This window comes from Cynoglossus semilaevis, chromosome 13, assembly GCF_000523025.1.
Source record: "Cynoglossus semilaevis isolate Cse_v1.0 chromosome 13, Cse_v1.0, whole genome shotgun sequence".
Lineage (NCBI taxonomy): Eukaryota > Metazoa > Chordata > Actinopteri > Pleuronectiformes > Cynoglossidae > Cynoglossus > Cynoglossus semilaevis.
The window spans coordinates 21,661,171-21,672,622 of record NC_024319.1 but is presented as its reverse complement, the minus strand read 5'-3'; the positions used below and the strand labels follow the sequence as shown (position 1 = coordinate 21,672,622).

Genomic DNA, 11,452 nt, shown 5'->3' with positions numbered 1-11,452 from the left:
GCAGATCTATCTGGACTATGGTTTTTATTTATATATATATATAAATATATGGAGTTATATATATATATATATATATATTTAATTTTATACCTTCAACCCCAGCGATCAATACTGAGAAATTAAGGTCTTTTCTCATTCAGAAAGTTCACTGAGTGACACTGAAGAACTGTAGGCCAGAGTGGAGAGAAGTCCAGCAGGAGTGAGAGGCTGTGACATGATCTTTCTCCTTGGTTTTCTGCTCTTGGTTCCACAGCGGAGGACTTTAAAAAAGACGGCCTCTGGCTGTTTTGAAGAGACCGCAATGATGAACGAGCAGATGACAATAAAGGGTTTGTGGCGTTTGTGTGGCTGTTGGATCTTTTTCTGTCTCCCAGAACAGAGAATAAAAGCACTGCTTTTTGAAAACAAAACCTAAAACCAGGTTAAAAACCAAAGTAGTTTGTATTTACTCACTGCTCTATGTTTATGAATTTATCCAGTGTTTTGGATTAATTTGAGCCTATTTGTTGTTACATCTTTGTACTGTTTTTTGAAATATTTACTATATATATATACGTAAGACTACATATATATGCAGTATATATATATATTTATTTATATATATAAGACTATATATATACATATATATGAAGTATTTCCTGTCTATATCAAGGTTCTATCAATTTTTGCAATATCACGAAATATAGCAAAACATAACCGACGAGACATTATAAAATAATTATACATACGAAGCTTGAGCTTGTTTACAAAGATAATGTTAAAACACAAGATGTTTGTTGAAAAGAGGAAAACAAATTTAAAAAAAATCTTAAATAAAATGTTGGAATTGAAAAAATAATGTCTCTTTTCTAAATGTTCATATAATTTTAAATAAAATAATTCCTATTTCAATCTGCTTTTTTTTTGGAGTGGATTTACACAGAACGCAACATAATCAACATAATACGAAGGTGTATAAATTTGCCTTTTAACTTTTAGCTGTTATTGTGAAATGTTTCTGTAATTTAAAATGTTGGCCAATTGTCACTTTAGCTTGTCTAAACGCTATGTTGTGTTTTGAAGATATTTTAAGTGATTTTAGTGTTTATATTTTGCATTTCAGAGCTTTGCATCAGCCAAGACTAAACCACATTTTAAGCTAAAAAGACAACATTTGTTTTTCTAAAAGATTTTGGCTAATCAAAGCTATTTTTTTTGCTAACCTTTAGCTGTTGTGAATATAAAAACCCTGTTCTGTTCCCATTTCAGGAATGAAAAGAGAAGCTGGAAGATCTTCTCTGACAAATGTCTGCAGTGACATAGGTGGAGATGGATATGAATTTCAGCCGTTATCCTGTGCAGTGGAGCAGTTAAAGCGTATTAATGTAGAACACCTCCCTCTGTCTTTCATCGCTGGAAACAAAGGTCTGTCATGTTGTCTATGTTCTGATGGATGGTGGAGAGATGAAGTGGACTAAAGACGAGGAAAGGCAAGATTTATCTGAACTATTACGGTCAAAAAGAAGAAATACTCTGCATATAAAAAGTAAATTAAAGTAGAATCTCTGAGTTCCCGGATTGGAGCTGAAGGATGTTCTTCAAACTGCCAACGCAATGTGATTGGATCTCAGCCTTTACCTATATAGTAAAAATAGAATCACTACGTGAAGATGTTGTTAAGGGACAGCGTTTTCTAAAGAATGGATCTCAGCTGGGGCAAAGGACATCGGATTTTATTGATTTTTAAATAAAATAATTATGTTCATTTTTAGCTTCTACTTGAAGAAGAAATAAGTGGAATTTAATTTTTTTATACTATCATTTACTATTTATGGGTCAGTATGGGTTCCATCAAGATCAGATTTGTCAGAATTATCCAAGTGGAGAAAAATTGTCCAAATAATAATATAAAAATATGTACCAAAAAACAGTACAGTAGCCACATATTGAGTAAAAGCTAAACCAAATGAGCTAAAAGTGAACCCAGATGTATGTTAAATGGTCGAAAGCAACACTGAGAAGAAAACATTTTTTTGCAAACATAGTCAAAAAGATCAATCAACCAAAACTACATTTACCAAAGAGACTGGTTAAGAGACATGCAATAAACTCAGTGACCACTAGCCAATATTTTTCAGTTGTTCCAGAGGATGATTAAAAGTCAAAGTCATCCAAAATAACAAAAAAAAAACCCCAAATGTGACTTGATAAAAGTACCTTTATATCACTGTATTTGCTACTGTCATGTGTCAGGAATCTTTTTATGGTACTTTCTTCCCTGGTTTCTTACTGGAAAGTTAAAATTAGACAGGATTAAATTTTATTGATGCCACACAAGGGAACGACGCCGATATAGCAGCGAAAGGTCAGACACGGACCAGTGAGAAAACACAGAAGAGTAATAAAAAAATACTAAAAAGAAAAAAAAAAACCTGAGGATTTAAAAATCCGAACTTCCTCCTCGTCGCTGACACTCAATCTGTCTGACGCCGCGTTTATGTTCGATGCCCAAACTGTGACATGCAATTAGCGTTTCCCCTAAATCACCTGACACACTTTGGATTATAACGAACGTTCACTGCTAGTTCTCACTGCTGCACAGTCAGATTAAAGCCCTCCAACCTGTAATCCAGCCCCGGGGAGATTAGGCAGATCAGAGGCAGCTGTTTAAAGCCATGAAAAAAAAAACCCCAAAGGAGTAGGAGCGAAGACGCTGAGAGGAACAAGATTTAACACAACAAACAAGTGTGCGCAGCAGCAGGAGAAGAAGACACTGAGCTTCCTCTTGTGCTGCTGCTGCTGGATTAAAGAAATGGATGGAGAGAAAAACAAACACGGCAGCTAAAGGTCAACAGTCACACTCTGATAACTGTGGCTTTAACAGATATTGGCTCATAGATATTGGATTTTTTTAATTAAATATCAAAGATAAAACACACGGGTGTCTGCAAAAAAAAAAAAAAAACTCGATGCAGTTTTCCTTCACTGCGGTGGATTATTTGAAAAGATTTAATGCATGAATAGATTTGACCTAATGTCACTGATTGCCAAAGCAGCCTGTTATTGATCCTGTCATTGATTAAATAAAGGCTGTAAAATGTTTTTACATCACAGTTAAGTAACAACACGGTGACACAGTGTTAAAGCTGCAAGACAAAATCACCTTTGAACAGAGTGGCACTTGGGAAACGTGACTATTGTTAGCCAATATTGGTCCATTCTACGGCTAATGTTTGGATAATTTAGCTGTCATAAGGCTAACATTTAATCTTGGAGCTAATATGGGGATCCTCGGTTTACATCGTCCTTGAACTATAGCATTGCCATTTCCCATGAATTTATTATATGTAACATATGTATATGTGTAATATGTAAATATATGCTATATATGAATTAATAGGAACGTTTTGTTCCATCATTCTAACGTATAGCGGAACTAGTTGGCGAGTGGAGCGGACGAATACATCGTCACATTGTGTTATGTTCGATTTTCAATGTCTTCGACATACGATGCCATCTCCCAAAAATGTATCAAGAAACAAAAAACGGCACTCGAACAAATTTCACACAGGAACTAGTTAACGAGTGAAGCGGACCTGCAATGACTATGACAAGAAGAGTGTCTACTATTGGATGTCCCAGACCTGATTATTATGACATTGTTCAGGACGTCTGTATCAAACAGCTCTTTGTATTACTAAGTACCCTTGAAGTAGCTCTCAGTTCCAAAAAGGTCGGTGACCACTGTCCTAGATTATGACGTTACCACTCTGTTAGCGTACAACGCTGCACAACTGTATACCTTGGGGCTAACCTTTATTTTCAATAAATGTCTTGAAAAAATAGCTAACTTTTAGCTACAGCATGCATTTAACTATTGTCTACTCAATTTTTGTGCAATGTTACGGTACCTTTTGTTAACTTGCAGTTTTGTCTAGGTTATTCATCTTTGGATGAATTCAAACATTAAGTCGCTACCTTTTGGCAACCTCTTTGGCAAACCGGAGGACAGTGGAAAGTAAAAAAGGTGGAATCAAACTTAAATACTGTTTAATAGTTTACATGGATAATATGCTAGCTTTTAGTCGTCCGCTGGCTACAACGGAACTCTGGACTGTTTTTAGAGTAACTTTGACATTTTCAACCATCTATCCATAATTTACCTCTTCTGTTCAGGACAATTTTCTGGATAAATATTGGTAAAATTTGCCAATGTAAGATGTGGACTCTGCGGGATTTTATTCTCTATGCAATTTTCCAGCCTTTTATGCAGGGCTCCCCCCACAAACACCCCGCCCGCCACTGAACCATCTCATTTAACTGTGTTTACATTGTTCCCTGGTTCGGTTTATTAGGGAGAATCTCTCAGCAGATAACACACAACACCGGTTCCTTTAGCACGTACGGTAGAGAGGGAGAGAGGGAGAGAGAGAGGAAGAGAGAGAGAGGAAGAGAGAGAGAGAGAGAGAGGGACATGTATTTATATTTATAGTCAGTCAGTCGGACAAACTTAAATGCTATCTGCTCTGTGGAGAGAGTGTGATAAGGCGCAGGCGTCGCCTCTTTCAAACAGGAAGATAAACAACTTCTCCAGGGAAGGCTGCCGGCACAGATTCAATGGTCTGGACCTCGGAACAGCCAACAAATTCCAGCTTTAATAGAAAGACCGGAGGAGGAGGAGGATGACTCTGCGCTGAGACTGGACGTACAAAAAAAAAAAAAAAAAATCCCTGTGAGGAAGAATGAAAGTGTGTGTCACTTTTCATTTACCTGGAGCTGCAGCAGTGACTGCTGCTGCTGCTGCTGCCGCTGCCACTGCTGTGAAGAGGGAGGATTTGTGAATGCGACACTTTTCTGCTCAATAACAGAGTCAGAATAGAAAAAAAAAAAAGAAGAAGGGAGAGGCTGAGATTTGATGGGTGCTGCCACTTTAGAAATCTTGATGAGACGCTGCAGCATCCACACATTCAGCACCGGCAAACATAGCAGTCAAACTGTTTGCCCTTAAAATAGTTTTTAATTGCATCGGAACAAACAAACCAACAAATACGCTGATGATGTCGTTCCAAAATTTCATAAGGGATTTTTACTTGCTTCCATTCAGAGACCAAAAATATTTCAAGGGAGTCTAGATTAAAATTTAAAATAACAATGCTCCTCCTTTGATATTAAGACATAAATTCATTCAATTTTTACGCCATTTACAAGTCCAAGCCACTCAGTTACACCCAGATTTCTATAGTGTTTTTCTTTCCATCGAAACCCCTCAAGTCAAAGAACATGATATAATGATGTATGGAGTAAGGAATTTAACAGCATTGAAGGACGTTGTTGGTGTTAATACAGAGGTAGGCAAGACAGAAAGCTAAAAGTCAGCAAAATAATCCCTAATGGATGAACACAACAGGTCAATATATTGACAAAATATTTGGAAAGCGTTACACTTTAGCAAGAAAATAGTCCAAAAATGAATATGATTCTGCCAAAATAGGCTAAAATTTTGGATAGCCAGTCTGACAAAATACAGTAACACCATGAGATACGAGCGTCCCGACATACGAGCAAGGCTTCAAGCACATTTTTGCTTTGAGATACGACGAAATATTTGAGATACGAGGACGCTTACAGACGCCAACGCTAAGTCGCCGAGCAGCCCACGCCGCCTCACTTGGTCACTTCACGTGTTCGTCAACTTTTGTACGCATCTACCATGAGTCATCCACTCTCTTAGGACTCTAAGAGTCCTAGCGAGAAGAAGAAAGGCATAAACGTGAGCGTAGTGCCCGCTAAAGAAAGAATACAAATCAAAGAGCAAAAAAATAAAAAATAGAAAAGTTAAAAAAAAATACGTAAGCTAAGTTAAATTAATTCTGAGTTTATGTAAGTTACGTAGTGTACGTGTAAGGTACGCTACGGAATCAAGTGTCTACGTACAGGCCAACTGCCATTAGCCGCTGCTGTATCGTCTATCTCAAAGGTAAGAACTCTAGCAATTAAATGTTTTTTCCATTGTTGTTACCACTAATAAAGGAGTTTTTTAGAGGGCCGGAACAGATTCATTTTTCCTGTTATTTCTTATGGGTAAAAAATATTCGAGATACGAGCACCTTGAGTTACAAGCTCAGTCCTGGAACGGATTATGCTGGTATCTCCAGGTTCTACTACATCAAGATTCAAGATCTGTAGTAAAATGAACACTTCCTCTCTGTTAGGACTTTACTTTCCTTTTTTAGAGGGCCGGAACAGATTCATTTTTCCTGTTATTTCTTATGGGTAAAAAATATTTGAGATACAACAAACCTTGTACAAAACAAACGAAAGGTCTAACTTTGTTAAAACGACATTTAAATACTTTTTATATTGCATGTGGTGAAGGGGGCGCGGAGTCTCAAAACTTGTCTTCAACGCACGCTTCCAGATGCTAATGGCAAAACTTTGAACTTGAGCACAGTGGTGGATTTACACCGAGTTGATCTGCTGCCACCGCTGCTGCACCATCAGACTCTAACTTCAGACGGTGGGACGGCTCACTGTTTGGGCTGTGTGATATCAAAGTGTTACCTGAGGGAGGGGGGAGAATCAGTGCTGATGATGACAAATGAAAAAGTGTGTCAGTGAAAATCACAGCAAGAGCAGGAAGTAGCTGAAGATTTTGAGCGTGACCTGTGAGCAGGGTAAACAGCGGCGTGGACTCACCGCAGGGCCCACCACGGAGGGGCCAGCGTGGAGAAGATGGAGGAGGAAGAGGAGCGTACCCAGAGGATAAAAACTAAACTCTATAATCATATTATTTCACACACCAGTTGGTTCAAAGGCAGCCAAAATAAGTTAGTGAGGTTCCCGCGGGTTTGTCAATCTGCTAAAGGAGCTGCGGGCGAAATAGCTGAGGAGGCAGCGACCAGCAAACAATTATGATCGTCATCCCGTTAAAGCAAAGCTGAACCGTGTGACTGCTCACTCTGAGGGAAATTATATATATAAAAAAAAATGTTATCAGCTTTGTAGAGCTGAGTGCTTCCTGGTGAATAAATGTTGTTCAATCAAAATTGATCATCTCACTGAAATTAAAATGACAACAAAACACTGGAATTTGTTTGGTAATATTATAAAAACTTGCTCCTTTAAAAATTTCAGAGCAAACACTGAAAATATTTGATGGGTTTTAACCATTTCTTGGCCACACTTTAACAGATATTATCTATCCATCCATCCCTCCATCCATCTTAGCTTTTTTCAATGATTTGTTTTCTTTGAGCTATCTTGTTACCAAATTGGAAACAGTGAGGCTTCCTCAAACAATTTAAAGCAGAGGTGTCAAATTCATTTCCACCAATTAAACACTTTTTGAACTCCCGTGGGCCCCACACAATGACTTGGCGGGCCACATTTGAACTGCGGGCCTTGGGTTTGACACATGATTTAAAGGTTACATGATGTGCAATTTTTTAATTTTGGCTAACATTTAACTTTTTCTAAGCCTTTCTGGAGATGTTTTAATTTTACAGTATTATAATAATATACATACATACAATATATGGTATAATAATAATACAGTATTATACAGTATTCATGGCCATGTTAGCGGGCCTAGATTAGTTTGCTATTTGAGGTTAAAAATGTAGGTATATAATAAGTTTCTCTAATGTACCTGCTAATTGGATGTTTCTCAGCTATCTGCTAAGCTAATGATGTCATTTTAAAGTTTTCCCAATTTTCCTCCTCCAATTAAAAATATGGTAGTTCCTGGTCATTTGAAGGCACATTCTGAGTTTATGATTATATTTTTAATATGTTGGAGTCACTTATTTTTGGCTATACTGAACCATATCTGTAAAATATGACATAAGTTGTGTACAAATAAACATCATTTTCCATGATATTACATACCTGTGGAAAAACATGTAATTCACTTTAAAATAATAAACAAACATACATTAAAAAAGGGAAATTCAATTGTTTGGTTTGGATGAAGAATTACCTACAGAATATAGGGAGTGAAAAAATTCCGAAAATGTTAAAAGTTCGGAAGAAACTAGAGGTTCCGGTTGTTGATCTGAAGCAGGAAGTGAGCTGAGGAAGAGGAAGAAGAAAGTGTTGTGGGCGGAGCTGCTGTTGGTGGTGGTGGTAAAATGATTAGTCTGCTCAGTCGCCTGTGAAATTGACTTTATGGTTGTTTTTTTCCTCCTTTTCCAACACATGGAATTCAATTTGATAATGGGAATTAAGTTGTAGAGAATAATTAATAGTAATTGACTTCCTTCCATCACTTTATGCAAATGAAGGCGAGATAACGCTGCAGGAGCTTTTTAAGGCCACAGCACTTTTTAGAGTCGATGAGAGAGCGACTGTGTGTGTGTGTGTGTGTGTGCGCAGGGATTAACTTTATTGGAATTTATTTTCTTTTTTTTTATTTTGCAGTGATTGCTTTGTTGACAGATTTGTCTGAAGGTTGAGGGTTCACTCTCTCTGCTGCTGCTGCAGAGATTAAAGCATCACTGAGTGTCTCTGTAAGTACCAGGATGTTACAGTTGGAGCTGTTGCATAAGGAATTTGCACATGACCTCCAGAATGAGAGTTACAATTTTTACTCATTTTTTTTTCCCGATCACTCCATTAAAGCGGTAACTTCGCCTCTTGTTGTTAAACTTTGAATCTGAAAAGTTACGTTTGGCTTCTGTCTACGATGGCTTCAAATGTCTACGTTTGCTGAGAAAACTGTTGCATTGTACTTCAGTCAACAAATACCATGGTACCTTGGTCTTGTACTGTATGTAGTTTGTGTTCAATTATTGACTACTAATACTAGTATATGTGTGTCATGTGTATAATTGGGTTGAAAAATGTTAGTTGTATCAAAACTACATACTATAACCTAAAAAATGTATTTATACTAATACTAATTCCTAATTAATTAAATAATAATTTGAACTTCAATCCCCTTTTTGGGAAATCCTTGTCTGCAGATCTGCAAGAATTTCCCAAATATGGAATTGATACAGTTCAAATTATTCAAATTATTATTCAGTTAAAATACCAAAAACATCCTGTCTGTTTAAATTGATTCCCTAGCTAAATGTCTCATTGTTCTATGTATTTTTCAATTATTTTAGCTTATTGAATAATAAAAACAATTTGTCTGACTCTGTATGTCTTGGCTACTCGTCATTTTTGCCCATGTTTCTTAAGTCTCTTTTCTTGGGTCTCTTGTTTCGTGTTTGACTTTATTTCAGCTTCATATGCTCTTACTTTTTCGATAACTTTCATAACTCACAGTATCTGTTGGCATATTACATTTTTGTCTGACCTTTAAAGCACTTACACTTTAAAAATATATGAACCAATTTTCAAAAAAAAGGTTCTTATATTTTATATATATTTTATTCTATATGTTATTTAGGTGTCAAATAAAGGTTGTTAGTATATTTTTCTGCTAATTTCACTACATTCACATCTTTCTGTATCCTAAAATTATAACACAGATTTAATGACGACTTGTTCGATTTGGTTTTGGCCAACTTTATTTACATTGGCTCGCTTTTATATATTCTACATTAGGGGTGCCAAACTTAATAATTATTGAAAAATTGATGGCAATCGTGCATGTTTTCCCTTCTCTCCAGATCTGTAACGTTGAATTTTTTCGTATCAAAAAACAAACAACCAAAGCTTAATACTATAAAAACATGAGAAATTCACTTTGAAATAAGTCACACATCAGTGGTATTTGTTTCTTATTACGTCTCTTTATCTCTACACTTTCAAGTTCCTTTTTAGTGTAAATCTTTTTTTCACAGGCCAACAACAACAACAAAACACAAGATGCGTATACACTGCCCACACTACAAATCGGGCCAGTGGTGGCTCAGTGGTTAAGGAAGTGGACTGTTCAATTTGGTGATGGGTTAAAAGCAGAGGTCACATTTGGTTGTGTGCAGTGGTGTGCTGCTAAATCCTGTCATTATAGGGACTATATTCTGGTGGGCCAACTCTAGTACACCTTTGATATGATCTCATGGGCCAAAAATAATTACACTGCGGACCAGATTTGGCCCCCAGGCCTGAGTTTGACACGTGTGTTCTACATCCACTCTACGTTTAGGTTTTTTTAAATGAATGGGCCGTTTTTTGTTTTGTTTTTTAATCTTTGGATTCCTTAGTGTAGTGCTGCCTGCCTTACAAGCAGAAGGTCCTAGGTTTGAGCCTCAGTGGAATCACATACTTAATCCTCCTCGCGTAAATCACTTTAAACACAACACAAAAGCGTCTATTAAATGCATAAAACTAAGTGTTCAGTATACGCTGACGCAGTTGACGCTCTCAGATGGAGAACTTTTGTTCCCTTTGTAAAGAACCACATTACTCATAAAGGAAAAAGCGAGTGAGTGACAGGTACTGTTAGATTTGAGTTAATTCCTCTATTACTCTTGTGTCATATCTTACATTTGTGACACACAGATCTGTCTATAATAAGGAGAGGACATTCTTTCTGAAAATTTCCATTTCTGACCGCCGGCAGGTTCTGACATTTTGACCAGAACAAAGATACAGACCTGATTTATCTGGTTCACCTGGTTCAACTCTTTTTTTTTCTTTTTTCTCTTAATCGTACACAGCGTCACCTGCTAACGCCTCCTGCCTTCAAACCAAAGAAGACGAAGGCAACAACAGTTGTAGCAGTCTCAGATGAATGTACGTTTTTAATAGTGCGAGCCGCTGTGACTAATTCAGAGGCATGAGCACTGCCCGAAGGCAGGCGTCGGAGATGGCAGAGTGCATTATGTTCTGATGTTCAATGGAAGGAGACGAAGACTTTTAAAATGAATTTGACAGCATTTAAACCAAGGCAGGATCCAGTCCACCAAACTGCTACAAGACTAAAGTACTGAGACAGGGATAAAGACAAGAGATTTTTATGAACTGTGACTGAGACAAGATCACCATCAAAGTGTGTCTTATACTGGATCAGAATACAATTTTTGTGACCTCTGCATTTTACTCTGGAGCTTCACACTACAGCCAGGGCGGGATTCAAACCTGCAATCTTCTGGTAACTAGCCTGTTACCTCTAGCACTACCTCTGCCAGTGGATTACAGAATAAAGTATACAAGAACCATAAATCCGTATAATACCACAACCATTATAGGAACAGTCAGGTAAAATTGTGAAAGATCTAGAGCGGGGTGTCAAACATACGGCCCGCGGGCCAAAACTGGTCCACTGGGGAACCCACAAACACTTCATGCTAGTGACGCTTTGTCAAATATTTCATTCAAATACCCCCCCCCATAAACATGGGACTTGGACTTGTTATGAATGAGTTTGACATCCCTGATCTAGACCAAGACATGTGAGACTGTGACCAACGTCAGACCAACGCTGTTAGAAACTGACGATTCCTCAGTGGGTTCAGGAACTTTAACAGAACCGAGTGGATTAAAAGGAAAAAAGACAAAGGCTCTGACTGAGACGGAA

At 37.4% G+C, this 11,452-nt stretch overlaps 1 protein-coding gene across 1 annotated transcript in view; it reads right to left on the bottom strand.

Moving 5' to 3' along the window:
- Positions 1-11,452, bottom strand: part of LOC103388994 (neurexophilin-1-like) — a 23,388-nt gene that overhangs the window by 10,812 nt on the left and 1,124 nt on the right. The window lies entirely within an intron of this gene.